The sequence below is a fragment of the Eutrema salsugineum genome, unplaced genomic scaffold, assembly GCF_000478725.1.
Source record: "Eutrema salsugineum unplaced genomic scaffold, Eutsalg1_0 scaffold_18, whole genome shotgun sequence".
Classification (NCBI taxonomy): Eukaryota; Viridiplantae; Streptophyta; class Magnoliopsida; order Brassicales; family Brassicaceae; genus Eutrema; species Eutrema salsugineum.
In genome coordinates, this window is record NW_006256846.1 from 2,637,030 (window position 1) to 2,661,264 (window position 24,235).

General features: G+C 40.8%; 1 non-coding gene and 1 pseudogene across 1 annotated transcript; one reads left to right on the forward strand and one right to left on the reverse strand.

Annotated features, from left to right (window-relative positions):
* The first annotated feature begins 3,086 nt into the window (after positions 1-3,086).
* Positions 3,087-19,615, forward strand: LOC112087265 (annotated as a pseudogene).
* Positions 6,914-7,020, reverse strand: LOC112087426. Its single transcript, XR_002900107.1, has one exon. It is a non-coding gene; the product is annotated as a small nucleolar RNA R71 (small nucleolar RNA).
* Positions 19,616-24,235: the final 4,620 nt, after the last annotated feature.

A 24,235-nucleotide genomic window follows, 5' to 3' on the forward strand; every position in this document is an offset into this window, starting at 1 on the left:
ATGGATCTTTGGTTTTCCTTGCCAGATCGGCTCTCCGATGTTCTCGAGATGGTTTAAGCCGATTGGGGTGAAACCGACCCCAACAATTTGTTACCTCTATATGTTCACTATCAGCATAATCTTTAGGCAGCCATGTGTTAAGAGAAGCCATAACAGATGAGATGACCTCATCATTATCAATGAAACACAGTCCCTAATGTCAAAAACAGAACACATTTACCGTTTTTTCACATATGGAATCTCTGATGAGAACCTGAACTAATCTTTAATGTTACCGCTAAAAATGAATGCTGGTCAGTTGTATTGTGTAGTGCTTCTGCGGTGTTGAGGACAGCCTATAATCATTGCCGCAAGTCTTAAGTTAACTAGGAAATCTACTCGCATGTAGATAACTGTATACTAACGAATTAGCGTGGGACTAACCTGAACTTGATACTAAGACTGAGTTGAGGCAAGAGCATAAAGAAATAGAATGAAGTAGTAAAATACCTTTGGCGAAAGACCAAGTTGGTGTTCATGGATCGCCTGCGGTCCACCCTACAAAAATGACACAGGTAGATGTGGTGAAATGATGAACTCATAAACTGAATGGTGGGGAAGAGTGGTAATTCTTTAACCTGTGGAACAACTGGAACTACCGGGGTTATTGGATCTCCTTGATTGTGGGGTTGTAGATGAAGATCTGTGCGCTGGTAGTCAAGTGCATTCTCAGAATCGACAGCACTCGGAGCGTTTCTTGCCGGCTCAGCATCCAAGGTCTTAAAAAAGTGATTTGCAATTAGTAAAGATAAAATTTTATATAACCATTATTGCGGTCATCATTTTTTACCTTTATTGGAGCATCAGAGAGAGGCTGGATGGTAAGCAAATGTTGACTCTCAGACGGTGGCTTAACCTTGTTTGCATCTCCGGAGTGAACTCTAATGGTAGGGAAATCTTGTCTGTCGTCAGGGTTTTGAACTATGTCCTGCTGACCACCGAGTAGAGGAAGACATGGGTCCGGCTGAGTGAGTGGGAGGGACTACATTAAGATGGTGGAGATTAGATATATATTGATTACCTTTGGCCCGGAATTTGCATAGTTGTAACCAATATTCAACCGTTTGCGCGGAGAGAATATTTGCATAGTTTTACCTTGTTTGGAGCTGCAATTTGGTAATTCTCAACCATCTCCTGCTGTCCACCGTGGATACGACCACCTGCATCAGACTGTTTGGTAGGCACCGACTATATTAACATAGTCGAGGTTAGATGTAATGCTTATATGGAGATAATGCTGAACAAATGGTTGAAATTAATTGAACTAACTTGGGAATCCCCATCGCGTTCACCGACAATAGAGGTTGTTTCCTGTTATGGGCATAAACAAACAGATCGCAGTGGGAAGAGGAAGTTAGTTTAACTGATCAATGTCGAAACTCACCATCGTGGGTTGAACATCATGGATATAAATAGGTGGATAATAGTCAGTTAAGAGTTGTAACGCATGGTTTTACCTTGTTTGGTTCTTCGGCCTGACCTCCGATGGAAAGGTACTGTTGACCCTCGTCTACTTGGAACATCGGGTGTTGTATACCGTGGATGGGACCACTGGTGCCTGTCTGATTCAGGGGAAGCGACTATATTAAGATGAGGAATATGAGGTTAGTGTACAAAACGTGTTTGATAAGGACGAACAAAATTAACAGTGAATGAGACAGAACTAACTTGTGAATACCCATCCACTTCACCAATAAAAGAGTCTGTTTCCTGCTAAGGAAACGTCCATCAGAGTGAAGTTAATAAAATCGTATCTTAAAGGAAATGAAAGATGAAATATGCACTTGGTGGACAGGGCTTTGTGGTTCTGGTTCAACGCGTGTGGAGCTGATGGGAGAGTCCAGGACGTGGTCTTCATTCAACCTGAGAGATGCCTTATCACTAGAAGTTGACGAACATAAATCCAAATGTATTGGCTACCCCGAAAATCAGGAAGGCGTGGTTATGCGCCAAAAATATATATAAGACCATCCCGTTAAAGTGAATGACAATGGACGCGACCATATTAAGAAACAGAATAAACAATGTAAGGTTATCCATAAGGATGAAATTACTGATTGCCATCCACTTAACGACGGCAAGTCATATAATCGGGCCCGTTCGTGTCTTAGACATATCATCATTCAAATCAGCACTTTAAATCGCGTCAGTGTGTATTCGATGAGATATGGACTTGACCATGCTCAAGAATGTGATCCATGTGGATATCGGAGATTATGGAAGTGACCATGCTTCCACTATGTGAACGAGGTTAATGGATAGTATCCAAATGAAATTGATTACCGGGAGAAAAGAAAAGTGTTTGATATGAATAACACTTTATTTTAGGCGTCCTGTATGGACATACTACAAATAGGGTGCGAGTACGTGATGGTGAGCCATATAGTTTATTGAAAACCATACAAATGGGGTACGAGTCCGTGATGGTCTAATCCATGTGGATGCGATGTATTAGAGACTCCCCTATTTGGAGCTGCGCTCGACTATGGATACGACCATTGTTTTATATGTGGACAACCCATCAAACGCGGCAATAGTATTACCTTATCAATTATATGTGGATAACCCGTAAATGTATACGGAAATGCTTTTCACCATCGTCGACCTATGATCTGGAGGGATGGATTACCTGTGACGCTCCCCTACGATTGTGTTAGGTCTGTCGTTCGGTTCCTTATCAAAAAAGATAAAAGTGTATTCGATGAGATATGGACTTGACCTTGCTCAAGAATGTGATCCATGTGGATATCGGAGATTATGGAAGTGACCATGCTTCCACTATGTGAACGAGGTTAACAGATAGGGATTAGGGTATGTGGATAACCCGTAAATGTATACGGAAATCAAGTAATGTTGGATTAGACCATATATTTGTAAATGACCATATATTGGATAGATTGCGCCGATTTCGATTAGACCATAAAAAATCAGAGTAAGATCCATATTTCGTACTCTACTTCTTCTATTTCGTTATTAAGGAGTTCGATTTCGCAGTCTAACTATATGCGTTTTGGTGATGAATATCGTTTTGTATGTTAAGATTAGAGATGTCTGGTGCATCAGGCAGCGTGTCTGGTTCGAGTGGATCGACTAGTAGTCGTCCAAAAAGAATTGTGGGTGTTCCTAAGAAATGTTGGTGTGGTGAACAGATTGTGGCTTTGATTTCAAAATCCGACAACAATCCGTATCGGTGATACTTCAGGTGTGCGTATGCTGCATCAAAGAAGGTAATGTGATGGTTATATGCTTTGTGTGATGTCGCTTGAGACGGAAATGGTTCTTATCACTGTCTTCTTGAATTAACAATTTTTGTAGATTGTGAATGATAGTCACAACTTCAAATGGGTTGATGAGGCTCTGTTAGATGAGATTGAGAGACTGCAAATCAAGAATTCAAGACTTGAGCAAGAGATAAAGGAATCGGCAACAGAGAAATTGGGTTTGGAGAAGATAATTTTTGAAAAAGTTCAAAGGAAGCTTGAGAAGGAAATATTTGACAGGGTTGATGATATGTCCATAATTTGCATCATTTAGGTTGCATAAATCATTCCAAATCATGTTTTATTTCATGAATTTTAGGTCCTTAGGGTTTGTTTTAGAACTTAGGAGATGCATTAGGTCCAAATGAGTCTTTGCATGTTTTGAGTGTTTATCAGGTGAATTTGGAGCTGAAAAGATGAATCCAGGAGGTGGAATGGTGAGCAAAGCTTGAAAAGTGGAAAAATTGGGTCTTTGGAGGATATTGGCCATTCTCGCTGGCCAGGAAGGTTTTACCGACCATTTTCATGTACCGCGGGAAGCTTTACCGGCCATTTTCATGTACCGCGAGTGAAGTGTATCGGCCAAAATCTCCGGGTGCAAACATGTCTCAGAAATCACCTGTCCGTGGAACCTTCCGGTCCGATTCAAATGGCGGGTGCTTCATAGAAGTTGGAGAGCTTGGATCACGGTCTCATAGCAAGTGGAATCGTGGAATTCGGACGCGTGAGCAGAGAGTTAAGCTCGTCGGAAGGAACCCCTATCTCGCAGGTATTCCGGACCGAGCAGATCAGTTCTGAAGGATGCGAAGGACAGTGCACTTCCAGGCCGATTCAGTTTCCGGGTCCTGCATGAGAATCAGAGAAATTTGAGTCGTCTTTCCAGAACGTCCAAGAGCATTCAATTCTGATCTATGAGCAGGAAGATACGGTCTCCGGAATGGACACATGTCTAGACGCCTCTCTCTGGTCGTGTACATGCACTGCAAAGATGTGCCCTCCAGGAAGCCTTACACTTCCCAAGCACCAAAGCTTCCTTTACCAAAGTTGGAGATAAATGAGTCCTCTGTCTTCTTCAACCGAAATCATTCAATTCGGACAAGTCTCCAGGAAGTTACACCCTCCGGAATGCGAGATGGTCCAGACAGCCCAGAATGACTAAGTTAAACATGCCGCGATGGAATGCCATGGTCCACACTTGGCCGTGGCAACTTTTGTGCACCCTCGGCAAATGACACGATCTTCATGCCACGGTCTACACTTGACCGTGGCAAACATACACTTGGCTGAGAAGAACTTTGCAACCATTCGACGATTGACACGGCCTAAATGCCACGGTCTGAGGCTTGACCGTGGCAACTCCTGCAAAGCTTCGGCGATTGGCACGAGCTGAATGCCACGGTCTGGGACTTGACCGTGGCAAATGAACAATTGGCTGGAGACAACTTTTACACGGCTTCGGGTTTTGGCACGGTTTCAATGCCACGGTCTGAGACTTGACCGTGGCAAACAAATACTTGGCTGGGAAAGATTTCACATACATGCGGGTTTTGACACGATCTGAATGCCACGGTTTAGGAGCTTGACCGTGGCAACATTTACACATCTTCGGCGTTTGACATGGTGACTTGCCACGGGTTCCAGACGAAGCTTGATCAGACCGTGGCATCAAAAGGAACCAAGAACACAAGTGAAGACTTTGACACGGTCAGGATTGCCACGGTCACACCAAGAACACACCAGACCGTGGCAAACCCATCTTTGCCCACCAAGGCCGGGTCAGTACCCGGTTTGTTCCGGGTTGATCCGGTTCGCCCAAGCCTCTTTTATAAGGTTTTTAGACCTAATTTGTAGAGAAGGGGGAATCTACTTTTAGTCTTCTTTCCCTTTTTGTGAAAACCTACTTAATACACTTTGTTTTAGAGAGCTTAATATCGATTTTGAAGTTTCTTTCCATCTTGTTCATCATTTCTTATCATCAAATCAAACTTCTAACCATGATTAACAACACATCTTGCAAAGGATCTAGTGTGTTGATCATGATTAGTGAGTAGTCACCTTAATGAGGTTCTAGATGTGTAGGTTAGGGTGCTAAAGTGTTAGATTAGGAATGTTTAGGGCTAGATTCATTGATTCATTTCTCTAAACAACTGTTCTCTATGCTAGATCCTTGATAATCACTTGAGATCTAGATTCTGGGAATTTCATGCACCAAAAGTGTTTGATGAAATTCCTGAAAAAGTTGTATTAGAGGTTTAAGCATATTTCTGCATGGTGATGTATTGTTATTGCTTGAATGATCATTGAGAACTGTTTATTAATGCATATTGATTCATATTTCACAAATGGGAATTTGGTTTGAAAATGGATTAGTATAGGGGTTAATACCTTCATGAGAGGATTAACCTAGATTAGAGTTCTTAATCATTTTAATCATGTCTCATCATTGTCATTAGTATTTCTAGTTTAGCACCAAAGCACCCTAATCAACTATCATGTCTAGAATCTCATGCCTCCATCATATCATATTCACATCATTTATCATTGTCATTTGTCTTTAAACCTGTTTAAGTTTGTTAGTTGTCATTAGTTAACAAAAATCACTCTTGTTTGCTTGAATTAAGAACTTGATCACATAGTTTAGTGTCTAACACCACATCTGGATTGATAAACCTCTTTGTGCTACATTGACAAAGGGATTGATACCCCTGAGACCATAAAAAGTCTTCTCTATCAATTGGCGCCGTTGCCAAATTGTGGTTGATTAGCATTAAGCTCTGATCTGTTCTTGAGATCAAGTGCTTACTTTCTTGTTTTTACTGATTCCTTTCAAGTTCTGTTTGTGATTTCAGGTGTATGAACACCAGGTCTAGATCAATAAGCTGTGGTCCACCTTTCCCTCTCAACGACAACATCAACCTTTTGGTACCAAGGAGGAGAAGGGACAGACGTGGTAGGCAGATTGATCAGGCTGACATGGAAGAACAAAGAGATCACGTGGTAGATATAGAACAACCAGTTCATGAGCAACAGGCTCAAGGAAATGGAGCTGGTAATGGAGCTGGTAATGGAGTTGGTCAAGGGTTTCATCAGGGTAATGTTCATCAGGAACAAGTGCACCAACAAGCTTATGTCCACCAAGGACAAGCCAAGCTCATCAACAGAGGCATCAGGCCAATGTTCAGCAAAGACAACAAGTGCACCACCAACCCCACCCTTTCCAACCACAGCAAAGAAGATATGAGCAACCCCAAGTCTATGTTGGAGAGAATGACAGGGCCAATGCTCATCAGTATGGAGCTGGTATTCAGGCACCACCTGTGCAAAACAACAACTTTGAAGTGAAGGCATCATTGCTGAATATGGTCCAGAATTCAAAGTTCCATGGGTTAGCAATGGAAGATCCCTTGGAACACTTGGATCAGTTTGATAAGGTGTGTGATCTGACCAAGATTAATGGAGTTTCAGAAGACAGCTTCAAGCTAAGACTATTCCCATTCAGTCTTGGTGACAAAGCTCATCAATGGGAGAAAAATCTTCCAAGAGGCTCCATTCAAACCTGGGAGCAATGCAAGCAAGCATTCTTATCTAAGTTCTTCTCCACCTCAAGAACTGCAAAACTGAGGAACCAAATCTCTAGCTTCACTCAGCACAGCAATGAGATTTTTGGTGAAGCATATGAGAGATTCAGGAGCTACACAAACCAATGCCCACACCATGGGTTTAGTGAGGCTTCTCTTCTCAGCACACTTTATAGAGGAGCTCTTCCCAAGATTAGAAACCAGCTGGATACTGCTTCCAATGGGAACTTTCTGGGTAAAGAAATTCATGCTGCTTTAGAGCTAGTGGAGAACTTAGCATTGAGCAATGATACTTATGGTGAAGACTATGACAGATCAAATAGGTCTGAAGGCTCAAGCTCAGAACAGAGGCTCACCAGAGAAGTTAAGGAGTTGAGGAGTGAATTAGACAAGCTGAAATTCACCACTCAGAAGCCAATGCATTTTGTTGGAGAGTATGAGGAACCTTCTCAAATCTTTGAGAACATAAGTGAAGAAGGTCTTACCCAAGAGGAGCTCAACTACATTGGGAATCAGAGGTTCCAGAGATATCAATATGGTAATGCCAATCCAAACCTCTCTTACAGGAACACCAATGTAGCTAACCCACAAGACCAGGTGTATCCCAATTCTCAAGCTCCACAGAACTTTGTTCCCAAGAACAACTTTCAAGGATCTTTTCAACCAAAGCATCAGTTTGCTCAGAATCAAGGTTTTGGTCAGCAACAGCAATCATTTCAGGGTCCTAATTTCAATACACAGCAGCAAAAGGCACCACCAGGGTTTGGTCCACCACAGTTCCAACAGCAAGCTCCTGTTCAACAACAGTTTCAGCCACCAATAGATCGACAGCAGCCACAGATGGGTACAGATATGGTGGGTATTCTGCAACAACTACTTCAGGGTCAACAGATCTTTGCAAGCCAGAATGCAGCCATGCAACAGGAAATCAAGGAACTGAAGCAAAACCAGGCATCAAGCTCAAGGAACCAAGGCCACCTACCTGGAAAACCAGAACCCAACCCCAAGGAATATGCCAAGGTCATTACACTGAGGAGTGGAAAAGAGTTACCTGGTATTGAGAACAACATAGTGATCATTGAGGACAATGATCAACCTGAGGGGGAGGCAGCTTTAACAGATGATCAAGTTGCTGAGAAACCAAGGACAGAAAAGGGTAAAGAGGTAGCAAAGGAACCAGAACCAGAAAAAGTATATGTGCCACCACCTCCATACCAACCCAAGCTCCCATTTCCAGGGAGATTCAAGAAGCAACTAGTGGACAAGGCAAGAGCTGTATTTGAGAAGGCACTCAAGGAGACGCCACTCACAATGCCTCTCATTGATGCATTCTTAATGATGCCAAAGATGGGGAAGTTCTTGAAGGATGCCATTCTGAACAAGACAAAAGAGCTTCAAGGCATGGTAGTACTAAGTCATGAATGCAGTGCTATCATTCAGAAGAAGTCCATCCCAAGGAAGTTAACTGATCCAGGGAGTTTCACACTCCCTTGTGCCATTGGACCTCTTCTATTCTCAGGATGTCTTTGTGATCTAGGAGCATCAGTCAGCTTGATGCCATTCTCCATAGCAAAGAAGCTGGGCTTTAGAGTGTTCAAGCCTGCAAGGATCTCTCTTATCCTTGCAGATAGATCAGTTAGATTGCCTGTTGGAATGTTGGAAGATCTACCTGTTAAGATTGGTGGTTTTGAGGTTCCAACAGATTTTGTTGTGCTGGAAATGGATGAGGAACCAGTAGATCCTCTCATCCTGGGCAGGCCATTCTTAGCCACTGCAGGAGCTATAATTGATGTGAGAGGTGGGATAATAGAGCTTCAACTTGGGTCTGAAAGGCTCAAGTTTGATGTGAATGAGATGATGAAGAAACCCACCATTGAAGGTCAATGTTTCTATGTGGAGACAATGGATCAGTTGGCTGATGAGTTGCTTGAGGAGCTGAACACTGAGGATCCTCTTCAAGCTGCTCTAACTCAAGAACAAGGAGACAAGGGGCTCTTAGCTGAAGCAAGTGAAGGGTATAAGCTGTATCTGGACAATGCAAGAGAGCTGGGTCCTGAGACAAGGTTTTTAGAGCTGGAACAAGGTGGTTCTGAAGTTTTTGTTATCAAGGAATCAGTCACCAGCCAAAGCAGCTTGGACCAGGACTGGAATGAGGCTGATGCACCCCCTGTTGAGCTCAAGCCTCTACCAACAGGGCTCAGGTATGCTTTCTTAGGCTTAAACTCCACTTATCCTGTCATCATCAATGATAGCCTATTAGAGGACCAAGAGAGTGCATTGCTTAATGAAATAAGAAAGTTCAGGAGAGCCATAGGGTATTCTTTGGCTGATATTAGAGGGATCTCTCCTGACATTTGCACCCACAGGATCCACCTAGAGGACCAATCTATGTCCTCTATTGAGCATCAACGACGACTTAACCCCAACCTTAGGGAAGTGGTTAAGAAGGAGATACTAAAACTTCTTGAGGCAGGGATAATTTACCCAATCTCTGACTCAAGATGGGTGTCTCCTGTTCATGTTGTGCCCAAGAAGGGTGGGATCACAGTGGTGAAAAACGATAACGATGAACTCATTGCTCAAAGAACCATAACCGGCCATCGCATGTGCATTGACTATAGGAAATTGAATTCTGCTTCTAGAAAATATCATTTCCCTTTACCATTCATTGATCAAATGCTTGAAAGGCTAGCTAATCATCCTTATTTTTGTTTTCTCGATGGGTACTCTGGATTTTTTCAAATTCCCATAGATCCAAGAGATCAAGAGAAAACAACATTCACATGCCCTTATGGCACTTATGCTTATAGGAGAATGCTTTTCGGTTTATGTAATGCACCGGCCACTTTTCAAAGATGTATGATGCACATTTTCTCTGACATTATTGAAGAGAAAGTTGAGGTGTTCATGGATGACTTTAGTGTCTATGGCTCCTCCTTCTCGGATTGTCTCTCTAATTTGACACAGGTGTTGGAGAGATGTGAGCAACACAACTTGGTGCTGAACTGGGAGAAGTGTCATTTCATGGTGCAAGAAGGGATAGTTCTTGGGCATAAGATATCTGAGAAGGGTATTGAGGTTGATAGAGCAAAGGTAGAAGTAATGGTGAACCTGCAAACCCCCACTTCAGTTAAAGGGATAAGGAGCTTCCTTGGGCATGCAGGGTTTTATAGAAGATTCATAAAGGACTTCTCAAGGATTGCCAGGCCCTTAACAAGACTGTTGTGTAAGGAAGTGGATTTCATCTTTGATGCTGAATGTGAAGAAGCCTTTAAGTTGATCAAGGAGGCATTGGTTAGTGCACCAATAGTTCAGGCACCAGACTGGTCACTTCCTTTTGAGGTCATGACAGATGCATCTGACTTTGCTGTTGGAGCAGTGCTTGGGCAAAAGAAAGACAAGAAGCTGCATGTGATCTACTATGCCAGTAGAACACTTGACTCTGCCCAAGAGAAGTATGCTACAACTGAAAAGGAAATGCTGGCAATAGTCTTTGCCTTTGATAAGTTCAGAAGCTACCTGGTGGGATCAAAAGTCATTGTATATACTGATCATGCAGCCCTCAGGTATTTGATGACCAAGAAGGATGCCAAGCCAAGGCTGTTAAGATGGGTTTTATTGCTCCAAGAGTTTGATATGGAAGTGCTTGATAAAAAGGGCATTGAGAATGGGGCTGCAGACCATCTCTCAAGGCTGAGGATTGAAGAAAAGGTGCCCATAGATGATGCTTTGCCTGAAGAGTCTCTGATGGTGCTCCATTCCTACTTGGAGTTTGAGGAAGTAGAGAGCATTCAAGAAAGGAGGATGCCCTGGTTTGCAGACATAGTGAACTATCTTGCATGTGGGGTGGAGCCTCCTGAATTAGATGCTTACAAGAGGAAAAAGTTCTTCAGAGATGTCCAGAGATACCATTGGGATGAGCCCTACCTCTATGTTCTGAACAAGGATCAGCTGTATAGAAGGTGTCTTGCTGAAGAGGAAATGCAACCTGTGTTGCAAGAATGTCATGGTTCTGCTTTTGGAGGTCACATGGGGGCATTCAAGACTGTAGCTAAGGTTCTTCAGAGTGGGTTTTGGTGGCCTACAATGTTCAAGGATGCTCAGTTGGTGGTTTCAGCATGTGATGCCTGTCAGAGGCATGGGAACATATCTAAGAGGAGTGAGATGCCTCAAAACCCCATTCTAGAGGTTGAAATCTTTGATTGTTGGGGGATTGACTTTATGGGGCCCTTCATTTCATCCTATGGGAATCAGTACATTCTTGTTGCTGTGGACTATGTGTCCAAATGGTTTGAGGCCATTGCTTCCCCTACCAATGATTCCAAGGTTGTAGTGAAGCTGTTTAAAAGCATTATCTTCCCAAGGTTTGGAGTCCCAAGGGTTGTCATCTCTGATGGAGGATCTCATTTTATGAACAAGACTTTGGAGGGTTTGTTGAGAAAGCATGGAGTTAAACACAAGATAGCTACTCCATATCATCCTCAAACTAGTGGCCAGGTTGAAGTATCCAATAGACAAATCAAAGCCATTCTTGAGAGGACTGTTAGCTCAAACAGAAAAGATTGGAGCAAAAGGCTAGATGATGCATTGTGGGCTTACATGACTGCCTTTAAAACTCCAATTGGAACATCACCATTCAGTCTGCTATATGGGAAGAGCTGCCACCTTCCTGTTGAGCTGGAATACAAGGCTATGTGGGCTGTGAAGTTGCTGAACTTTGATATCAAGACAGCTCAGGAGAAAAGGATCATGCAACTCCATGAACTTGAGGAGATTAGGCTTGAGGCTTTTGAAAGCTCAAAGATCTATAAGGAGAAGACCAAGGTTCTGCATGATAAGAAGATTCTGAAGAGAGAGTTCAAGGATGGTGATTTGGTGTTGCTGTTCAACTCTAGACTTAAGTTGTTTCCAGGAAAGCTTAAGTCTAGGTGGTCTGGACCTTTCAAAGTTCTTGAAGTGAGACCTTATGGTGCCATTGTCTTAGAAGGGAAGAATGGTCAGGAATTTGTGGTGAATGGACAGAGAATCAAGCATTACTTAGTTTCACAAGGGAAGGAGGAAGCTACATCAGTTCCCCTTCTTGATCCACCAGCCTGTTAATCAGGTTTCCAAAGTCAAACTTAGAGACTTTAAACAAAGTGCTCTTGGGAGACACCCCAAGTTTATCCTTTGTAAATATGCTTTTGATCTTTTGATTTCTTTCTTTTTATGTTTTAGGATGTTTTGATGGGTTTGTTTAGTGTCTACAGGTGTTAGGTGTGAGTCTGAACCCTTGGAAAAGTGAATGCAGAATGAAAAGAGATGAAGGACAAGGCGTGGCAAGTCTCTTTGTGTTGCCACGGGGAGATAATCACGGTCTCAAGGCCAGGCCGTGGCAAAAGAAGCATATGTTCGGCGAATGCCACGGCCTTGTGACATGGAACGTAGGCGACTGTGGCAAAAGAACAAGAAGAATGGACAAGGCTCGGGGTTTGACACTAGGGGTTGCCACGGGATAAAGACCTGGCCGTGGCAAAGCAAAGGTGAAGCGGCCAATGTTTGTGGGATGACACGGTCTACAAGACACGAGTTCAAAACCAGGCCGTGGCAACATGATGATGGTATGTCCAATGCTCGGGGTTTGACACGAGGACATTGCCACGGGAAGAAGCTAAGGCCGTGGCAAAATAAAAATGAAATGTGCAGCGATCGGTCTTTGACACGAGGAGATTGCCATGGTGAGAAACCAAGACCGTGGCAAGGAGAGACAAGATGGCCGTCGTTCGGTGTTTGACACGGTCTACAAGACACGGGCCAAAGGTTTGACCGTGGCAAAGATTTGGAGGGTTTGACCGAGGAATGAGCACGGCCACGAGGAGTTTGCCAGGGGGAAACAACTAGACCGTGGCAAGAGAAAGGAAAAGAGACGTAGTTCGGGGTTTGCCACGGTCTGAAGACACGGCTAAACCAAGACCGCGGCAAAGAGGAAGCATTCTCGAGTTGTAGACACGGGCACGTGACACGGTCAAAGAGGCGCGATCAAAAAAATTTGAATTCCAGTTGACCGTACGGACGTTGACCGGTCAACAGACGCGCCAAGCCAGCTGTTCCCCACCTCTCCTTCTTCTTCATCGAGAGTTTGCTCCCTTTCTCTCCATTCTTAAGCTTTAAACCTTCATATCTCTCTCGTTGCTGCATCAAATTGAGTGATTCCAACTGCATTGAACTCGTAATCCTGTCTAGTTTCTTGTTGCACATCCGTTTTACACTCGAAACTTGAAGGTTCCAAGGTATTTAATCTGTTAAAACTCACCTTTTCCATGCTTTAGAGTACTGTTCATGAACAGAGAAAAACAAATGGAATCGATTTTAATGGGCTTCTTGATACCTTGGAATCATTTTGTGAGTATTGTGCAAGTAGAATGGATAGGGATTTCATGAATCTTGCTTGAGAATGACCTGTTCTTGGAATTTTTGAGAAATTTTCTTGAAAATCATCATGTGAATCGATTTTTTTTTAGAAATTGTGTTTCAAGCTGAACTCTTTGTGTGCATTGCTTCTTGCCATTGCTTTGAGTTTAATGAGTTTTTAATCAGCTTGAAATACCTTCTTTTAAAGAGAAATCGATTGGTGCTGCTCATGAACTTGGTGAATTTTTGAAAAACTTTTGTTGTTCTCTTGCTTTGGTGCTTACAATGGTTTGAGAAAATGCAGGATGGCAGGAACAAAAAGACAAGCAGCCGTGGACAAAGCCAGAAAAGAGAAAGCTGGAGCTTCAGAGGATAAGATTCTGCCTTTTGGGCACAAAGTTTTCAAGAAACAGAAAAGGCAGAGAAAGCCAAAGGATCCAGCTGAAAAGAAAACAAAGAAGGTTGCTGCGCCAAAGAAAACAAAGGCCTCCACTTCAAAAACTTCTGGTAACGAGTTGGCATTGGTTGAGGTCGTTCACAGGGCAGGAAAAGAGGTGGCTGTGGCTGAGGATGAAGAAGGAACAGAGAGTGACCCTGAAACAGCATTGAAGCGGGTTAAGAAAGCAAAGACAAGTTCTGAGGACAGTGAACCAACCTTTGATGACTACTTTGCTATGTTCAGGGGTGTAAAAGTGCTGCAAACCAAGTTCCCTGATATGGAGTTGCTGATGAAGATGGGAATTCTTGAAGAAGTTCAGCTCATTTTCAGCAACATGGGCTTTGGTGGATTCTTTGAGATGAGAGATGTGGCTCATGATGGCGTTACACAAGAGTTTCTTGCATCCCTTCAAGTTTGTGGATATGGCCCAAGAGATGAAAGAATCAATGAGGGCAATGGTCTTGGGCACATAGAGTTCACAATAGATGATGCACAACACCATGTCAGCTTCAAAGAACTTGATGAGATCTTTGCTTTTCCAAGACCTGCACAAGAAGAGACAGTGAAGTTCACATACCCTGATCACATGATCACTGACTTGTGGGACACAATTGCTTTTGGAAGCTTCAGAGGAGGAAGATGCAAGAGCTCATGGATAAGAAACCCAGCAATCCGATATGCTCACAAGGTGCTTTGCCAAATGTTCTTTACCAAGCACAATGATGGAGTGGTGCATCTAGCTGACATGGAGCTATTGGGTATGGGTCTTCATCCTCTCATCAGTCACTTAAAGAGCAAGAGAGAATTTCGCCTCCCACATTACATCCCTTCTAGTGGTACATTCTTAGCACGTCAAATGCTGATTTACAAGGACATTGCTTGGAGTGAGGGTAAAAGAAAGAAGCTCACTAAGTTGCACAATGGATGGCTAGTGACAAGGATTCTGAAAGCAAGAGGTTTTGTCTTTGATGATGTTGAGGCCAAGCCTGAGTTGATTGATGAAGCTACCCTCACCAAAGTTGGGTTTTTAAAAGCAAGCAATGGTGAAAACTTCTTGTACACCTTCAAGCTCTTACAAGATGAAAAGGTTCATGTTCTGTTGCCACACCCAGCCATCACCACTCTCACAGCAAGGCACAATGTCTCTTTTATTGTCCTAAAAGATCAGCTCTACAACTCAGCCATTCACCCTCCAATTCCCAAATGCAAGAAGCCCGTTAATTCTAAAGGAAAAGGGCCAGTTGAAGAGCAGAGTACAACCGCCGGTTGTGAGTATGAAGAGACAAGAGATTTTGAGAGGAGGATGGGAGCAGGGAGGCATCACTTTGACCCTTACTTTTGGGGTGAGCCTGATTATCACACAAGGAAGCTGTATTCCAGAGTTAACACCCTTCAGAAATGGTGCAAATGGCAAGACAAAACCATCACCAAGCTAGTTGACTGTGTTAGGCAGCTTAAGAAGAAGGTTAAAAAGCTCAAAGCTCCAGCCACCTCACCCAAACGAGATACAAGAGAAGAGGTGGGAGAAAGCTCAGCTGCTCACGACCTTGTGCTACCACCAGGGAAAGAAGACTGGGTGAACCCGGCCACAGCGTTCCAACCAGACTCACCTGAGAGCAGTCCACCTAGATACTCAACTCCATCATGTTCCACCTCCAACCCATCCCACTACTTGGGATCAGACCTCAGCGATTGAGGTAAACACTCAAAACCTTGTAAATAGCATGTAGACTTTCTTTTTCTTTCGCATTTTCCTTGTTTACTTTGTTTTAACTCCTTTCTCATGCTTTTATAACACAGGGGACTGTGTTATTTAAGTGTGGGGGAGGAGTTTCATCCTTTACTAATCATGATTTCTCTTTTCTTATTTTACACTTTGAGTCTTGAGTCACATTCTAGTTGCATATTCATTTAGTCTCATCTAAGTGCATATAAAAACCAAAAAAATGGAAAAATCTGAAAAACTTTACACAAAAAAAATGATCATGTAGTTGCATTCTCATTTTTAGGATTGAGTCTAGATTGCATATGCATGTAGGTTGCATCTTGCAGGGAGTAATGATAGGTTTTCTAGATAGTACATCACTTTGAGAACTTGAATTGAATATGCTTGTGAATCTTTTTCTGTGCTTGCAAAGTCTGAAATGATCTGAATCTGAGAAACAAGTTTGAATTGAACTCAATTCTAATTAAGTGAAAACCCTGAACTTGACTTGAAATTATCATTTGGTGCATTGTTTGAACAAGCTTGTGGATACCAATATACATATTTGAGCTAGAATCCGTTTTTTTTTTACCATCCTCTTCCGTAGCTCAAATAGCTGAATCTGCATAATAGATCAGTTTTCCTCACCCTGAACCCATCCTTCTTTCAAGCCAATTGTTTGTGTGTGATTGAGAGGCCACCTTGGACCAAACTTAGCAGAAAGTGTTAGGTTTAGGGCGACAAAGGCAAGTCTCATTGAGTGCTAAGTTCCATCATCATGGAGCTGAGAGATTTGGCAAGAACTAAGTGTGGGGGAATACATGTTGGTGAGTGGAAAAAGGAGAGATGAGTGGAAATGAAAGGAGAATGGTGAGAACTAGGGGAATGGAAAAGAAAAGAAATCAGTCTTGGAGTTTTGAGTCAAAGAAAGTGAGCTCTAGTGTTTTGAAAAGAAAGAGTCTAGCCTCTAAGTGAAAAGAAAAGAAGCCAAAGAGCTCAAATGTTTTAAAAAAAAGAAAGAAAAAAAGAAGAGGTTAGAGGTTACAAAAGAAAGTGAAAAAGAGCTATGTAAAGTTTGAACTCCAAGACTTGTGTATGAAAAAGAAAAGAGAGTCCCCTAGTGAGAGAAGAATGAGTGTGAAAAGTGAGCAAGTGAGGAAACTTTGAGTAGAGTGTGGGGTGGGATGAGTCTTTGCCCTTGTATGCATAGGTTGCCTTTTACCTTTAGCATTCTGCCAAAGTTTGGTCATTCATTGAGAGATCCTTTTGCTGCATTGAACCCACTCAAGCATTGATGAGATCATTTTAGTCTCATAACCTCACCCTAGCCAAACTATGTTTGTTTAAACAATGCACCATTTGATCCACTTGTAAAAAAAAGCTTAATGAATGTTAAAGAGTTGAGAGAGAGAAGAACTTGTGGAGATTCCTTGTTGAGATGATATATATCTGAGTATGGCTTTGCATTGCATAACTGAGCATGAACTTGAATTCTCATTGTGATCACTTCTCTCAAAAAGGAAATGTGAACTCCCAATGCATACAACCTCTTTCTCTCATTTGCTCTTTTTGCTTGAGGACAAGCAAAGGACAAGTGTGGGGGAGTTGATATGTCCATAATTTGCATCATTTAGGTTGCATAAATTATTCCAAATCATGTTTTATTTCATGCATTTTAGGTCCTTAGGGTTTGTTTTAGAACTTAGGAGATGCATTAGGTCCAAATGAGTCTTTGCATGTTTTGAGTGTTTATCAGGTGAATTTGGAGCTGAAAAGATGAATCCAGGAGGTGGAATGGTGAGCAAAGCTTGAAAAGTGGAAAAATTGGGTCTTTGGAGGATATTGGCCATTCTCGCTGGCCAGGAAGGTTTTACCGACCATTTTCATGTACCGCGGGAAGCTTTACCGGCCATTTTCATGTACCGCGAGTAAAGTGTATCGGCCAAAATCTCTGGGTGCAAACATGTTTCAGAAATCACCTGTCCGGGGAACCTTCCGGTCCGATTCAGATGGCGGGTGCTTCATAGAAGTTGGAGAGCATTGGATCACGGTCTCATAGCAAGTGGAATCGTGGAATTCGGACGCGTGAGCAGAGAGTAAAGCTCGTCGGAAGGAACCCCTATCTCGCAGGTATTCCGGACCGAGCAGATCAGTTCTGAAGGATGCGAAGGACAGTGCACTTCCAGGCCGATTCAGTTTCCGGGTCCTGCATGAGAATCAGAGAAATTTGAGTCGTCTTTCTAGAACGTCCAAGAGCATTCAATTCTGATCTATGAGCAGGAAGATACGGTCTCCGGAATGGACACATGTCTAGACGCCTCTCTCTGGTCGTGTACATGCACTGCAAAGATGTGCCCTCCAGGAAGCCTTACACTTCCCAAGCACCGAAGCTTCCTTCACCAAAGTTGGAGATAAATGAGTCCTCTGTCTTCTGCAACCGAAATCATTCAATTCAATTCGGACAAGTCTCCAGGAAATTACACTCTCCGGAATGCGAGATGGTCCAGACAGCCCAGAATGACTAAGTTAAACATACCGCGATGGAATGTCACGGTCCACACTTGGCCGTGGCAACTTTTGTGCACCCTCGGCAAATGACACGATCTTCATGCCACGGTCTACACTTGACCGTGGCAAACATACACTTGGCTGAGAAGAACTTTGCAACCATTCGGCGATTGACACGGCCTAAATGCCACGGTCTGAGGCTTGACCGTGGCAACTCCTGCAAAGCTTCGGCGATTGGCACGAGCTGAATGCCACGGTCTGGGACTTGACCGTGGCAAATGAACAATTGGCTGGAGACAACTTTTACACGGCTTCGGTTTTTGGCACGGTTTCAATGCCACGGTCTGAGACTTGACCGTGGCAAACAAATACATGGCTGGGAAAGATTTCACATATATGCGGGTTTTGACACGATCTGAATGCCACGGTTTAGGAGCTTGACCGTGGCAACATTTACACATCTTCGGCGTTTGACATGGTGACTTGCCACGGGTTCCAGACGAAGCTTGATCAGACCGTGGCATCAAAAGGAACCAAGAACACAAGTGAAGACTTTGACACGGTCAGGATTGCCACGGTCACACCAAGAACACACCAGACCGTGGCAAACCCATCTTTGCCCACCAAGGCCGGGTCAGTACCCGGTTTGTTCAGGGTTGACCCGGTTCGCCCAAGCCTCCTTTATAAGGTTTTTAGACCTAATTTGTAGAGAAGGGGGAATCTACTTTTAGTCTTCTTTCCCCTTTTGTGAAAACCTACTTAATACACTTTGTTTTAGAGAGCTTAATATCGATTTTGAAGTTTCTTTCCATCTTGTTCATCATTTCTTATCATCAAATCAAACTTCTAATCATGATTAACAACACATTTTGCAAAGGATCTAGTGTGTTGATCATGATTAGTGAGTAGTCACCTTAATGAGGTTCTAGATGTGTAGGTTAGGGTGCTAAAGTGTTAGATTAGGAATGCTTAGGGCTAGATTCATTGATTCATTTCTCTAAACAACTGTTCTCTATGCTAGATCCTTGATAATCACTTGAGATCTAGATTCTGGGAATTTCATGCACCAAAAGTGTTTGATGAAATTCGTGAAAGAGTTGTATTAGAGGTTTAAGCATATTTCTGCATGGTGATGTATTGTTATTGCTTGAATGATCATTGAGAACTGTTTATTAATGCATATTGATTCATATTTCACAAATGGGAATTTGGTTTGAAAATGGATTAGTATAGGGGTTAATACCTTCATGAGAGGATTAACCTAGATTAGAGTTCTTAATCATTTGAATCATGTCTCATCATTGTCATTAGCATTTCTAGTTTAGCACCAAAGCACCCTAATCAACTATCATGTCTAGAATCTCATGCCTCCATCATATCATATTCACATCATTTATCATTGTCATTTGTCTTTAAACCTGTTTAAGTTTGTTAGTTGTCATTAGTTAACAAAAATCACTCTTGTTTGCTTGAATTAAGAACTTGATCACATAGTTTAGTGTCTAACACCACATCTGGATTGATAAACCTCTTTGTGCTACATTGACAAGGGGATTGATAGCCCTGAGACCATAAAAAGTCTTCTCTATCAGTTGAAGATGTGTTGGCTGAAGCCAAGTGGGGTATGAGGAAAATGATGATGCTAGTCGTAGTTGGATGTCTGCTCATGTTAGGGATAATCGGATTAGTTGGATGAATAAAATGGTGGTGTTGTATTTTCTCTCTTTTGTTGTAACATGAAAATGATAGTCTCTATGGACGCGGCCAATATTGTAAGTTACATCCATTTGAAAAACCCTATAATCTAAACCGAAATCCTATAGATATTGGAACATGTAGATAACCCTATAGTATATACGGAAATATCGAGTACTGTGTATATTGTATGGTTACAAGTTTAAAAAGCCTATTTGGCATTGACCCGCATAAGCGTTAAACATGGATATGGTCATAATATGAGCATGGGACCTTCATGTAAGCGAAATCTTCTTTAAATAACAGCTAGGACATGCTCGGGTCCATGAAAAAAACATGTGGATAGGCCTATAGTATATACGAAAATACCGAGTACTGTATGTATTGTATGGTTACAAGTTTAAAAAGTCCTTTTGGCATTGACCCGAATAAAGCTTTTAACATGTGGATAAGTCTATAATATATATAGAAATATGGGGTATGGTCATAAAATACGGTTGTGACCTTCGGGTCAGCGAGATCTTATTAAAATAACAGCTGTAACATGTTCGAGTCCATGCAAAAATGCATTTATAATATGTTGTAAATTATACGAGAATTCAGAATATTAGATATGAAGTATGGTAACAGGTTTCACAAGCCATGTTTTGAATGGACCGATAAGATTCAAACTTGTGGATAATCCTTTAATATATACTGGAAAAAACGAGAACGTTGAATGGTCATAATGTGGACACGTACAACGGTGAAACATGTAAAACAGGTGTTACATGTTCTTAACCATGCAAACTATATTCTTACCAATCTGGAACCATCGAGATATAATAATAACCTTGTAACCATACAACGTTGTGTCCGCATTTTGGTGGATGGCAGTAAAGCTAAGGATTCGACATCTGAGTTGGAGCTGCGACTTCGGGGTTGGCTCTTTTTTTATAAGGAACCGAATGACAGACCTAACACAATCGAAGGGGAGCGTCACAGGTAATCCATCCCTCCAGATCATAGGTCGACGATGGTGAAAAGCTCAGATCTCGGTTTCACTTTCGAGCACGACCTGCAACTTCGCTTTCGTGCAGGTCGACGATGGTGAGAATAGAATTACGGAAATTGGGAGAATTTAGAAACAACTACTTACCGGATTCGAGCTTCCGATTTAAAATGATGAAAACGGTTTAGAAGGAGAAGTTGATTACGGGGGTAGCAACATAATTTTACCCTAAAAAAACATGAGAAATAGCTACTTCACATGAAAGAGCTAGAGTGTAAATATCCTAAAAAATAGCCATAGGGTGTAATTATCTCATCACTAAAACACGAATTTTTGTTTTTTGTTTTCTTTTTTCTTAGAAAACATTTTTTTTATAAATCAAATCATCAATAATTTATTCTAGATAAGCATCGATAACATTGATAATCATTCTCTTTATATAAATATGATATGAGAAGATAAAGTCTACCATATGATCATGATTGTTGAGGTATAGCCTACCATTACGATTGATTCGGAAAATGTATTATTTATCATTCTGGAATAATATAAACACGAACAGAAATTAAATCTCACATTTTTTAGTGAAAGAAAGAGACTATCATGCTGATAATATATTGTGATAAAAGAGAGAAGAGAGAGAAAATTGATGTGTGCCTTATTCCATTAATAACGAGAGATTTATATAGTATCACAAAATCTTGGGAAGGAAGCTACAACCTAAAGAATAAGGAAATATAGATTATTCTAAACATTCCATATAATGGGCCTCGGGGAAAACGACCAATTTGTGTCTCAACTCACTCATTTGAAGGTAAACAATTTTATGATTCAATCACTGACCAAAAGAGAATCCAGAATGGATAGATTGAAATCTGCAACAGATGCGTCCAAGGAGCTAACACCTTTTTGTTGGCAAATTGCAATAGCATAAATTGTCTATGAGTTTTAAGAGACAAAATTGGTTCTGGGTTAATTGGTTCTGGGTTAACAAAATCTGGGGATGTTGAAATTGGCTTGCTTAAAACCGGTTCAGGCACTCAAATCGATTGGTTTGGGTTTGGGTAAATTGTAAGTAGACTTGTGGTTCAAGTAGAGGTTGCTATGTTCACGAAAAGAATTAGCCAATTTCAAACCCAAACAAACGAAGAAAATCAAAAATGATAAAGCAAGAATCGGAGGGAGCAAGTTGGGATCTGTACTCCGAATTGAATCGTAATGGCAATGTGAAAGTCTTGCCACTATTCTTGACAACATCAGATCTTCAGATCCAGAGACTGAAGTCTTTATTGACTTACTTTCTCATGTAAAGAAATATTCCCATCGCCAGATTTCTGCCAGAGAAGAGCCTCAAGATTCCAAGAATTTTGCTCGGATTCTAGTTTTATAAATTTTATTGCTTACACTGGATTCTTGTACTCTTTTAACATGGATTCTATTCCCATAAAGTGTATGTTTCCTTAATTTTGTTTTTTCACAAAATGACATTGTTTTGTAGTTTTGTTCTAACGAAAATGACACATGGCATCTGAGTCATCACCGTTAATATTTTAATAGGATTGACTAACAGAATTTGGATCAAAGTTGGTTTTGGCCAAAATAATATAAGTTAGGGTATGAATATTCAAATTTTTAAAGCTCGAATATTAATTAGTGCACCAAAATCATTCGGGTACTAACCGGTACCAACTGAAAGAGTCAAAGCACAAATTGACCGCTTTCCTGTGGACCTCATAATAGACATTTACATAATTCTTTCAGAAAATTACACTCTATATCACTTTTTGACTTATCAACTACACCATAGATCACTTTCATGTTTTAAAAAAAAAATTGGTGTGGAAAGACCATTTTCTCTTTACATTAACAAGTTATATTCTCATTCTTCGCATGTATATGGTATGATGGATGCAAACGTTATGGACAAGTTAAAAGTTCAAAATAAATAATTATTATCGCCCACCAGTTTTATTTTGTAATTTTCTGTATTTTGAAAAACTAAAAACGTTTTTTTTGGTTAAAAACCAAATGAAAATCTATTTTACCTACATTTTAAGATCTATTTTAGTATAGTTTACATTTTAAACAAAAAAGACTAATAAAATATATTTTTAAAAAAAGTTAGAAATCTATTCGAGTAGAGGAGAAAGAGATCTCGGTGGATAATGAGTTATGTACAATGTAATATGGACATCGACTTGTACATAATAACATTGTCAGATTTGCGACTTGCTCTTTCTTTCTCTCTTTCTCTACGTACACGAGAGAAATACTGACCTATCGAATTGGACATAATAACATGAACAGAAGGTGTGGGGATATGCATATATGTCCGCACGGACAATCTCAAATGAATGTTGAATTATAAACAAAGTGTATTTGCACTTGTTCAAATAAGGGTTTTTGCAGAAGACCTTTTGCAGAAAACCTTTTTGAACCTCAATTTTATGCAAAATCGTAATAGTTTTACCAAAAAAACCTCAAATTTATGGATATGTAGACATGTCCCCATTGATGGTCTCATATGGATGCTAGATCATGGACAAACATGTTTTTGTACTTGTTCAAAGCATGATTTTTTTTAGAAAACTCTCAATTCTGAATATGTTGTTATTTTACTGTTATCCACACAAACTTGTCAACTACTCATCATCAAATGGATATTACGTCGTCCATAACCCTCACCATTGAACTTCAACTCTATACAAAATCGTAAGAGTTCTGCAAAAAACATCAAATGTGGGATATGCAGATATGTTTTCATGGACGGTCTCCTATAGATGTTAGATCATGGACAAACATGTATTTATACTTGTTCAAAACTATGGTATCCACAAATCATGGTACACAGTCACATATTCAACATGACTTGTATTGAATATTGTATTTTTTTTTTGTTTTAGTTTTCATGGATTTCAATGTCTGGATTTATTAGTTTTTTATTTTGTCAACAGCTTGAACTAGCTAGAATGATTCGGCTAGCCAAACCGGTTGTACTGAGTTTACATAGATAATTTCTTAAGAGTGGATACAAGCACTCCTTGCCAGGTTGTCCGCCTTCGAGTTTTTCATGCGCGTGATATGTGTAAGGAGGAAGAGGATTAATAAACCTTCGTGCACGGGATATGTGCACTCCTTGCCAGGTTTTTTTCTTTAAATCCTAATTTTTGTTATTATGTTCACTTTGATAAGTTCATATTACTTTCTCTATAACTTATTATCCAAATGGATCTTTTTTCCTATGACTAGATTTCAAGTTTTTTTCTTTAATAAAAATTTTGTTTTTTGTTTAACACCAAAACTATAGTAAAATGGGTTAGAAAATATTAAATTGTCATTTATTTTAACAATAAAAAGGTTTTCATCTTTCCTAATAAGTAAAATTAGATAACAAAACTGATAGTCTATGCAGATATGTATGCATGGACATACTCACCCTAATTTATTTATAAGATTTGTTGTTTATTTCTCCAAGATCATTTATTTTTCTCTTTTGAAAGTTAAGCTAAGACCCCTTTATTTTTATTATTTTATAAATTTTGACAGTTGTACTTCAGCTATAACAATTTATATATATATATTCACTATTATCCACAAAGTCACAAATCTGATGTGTCGTATTCACATTGA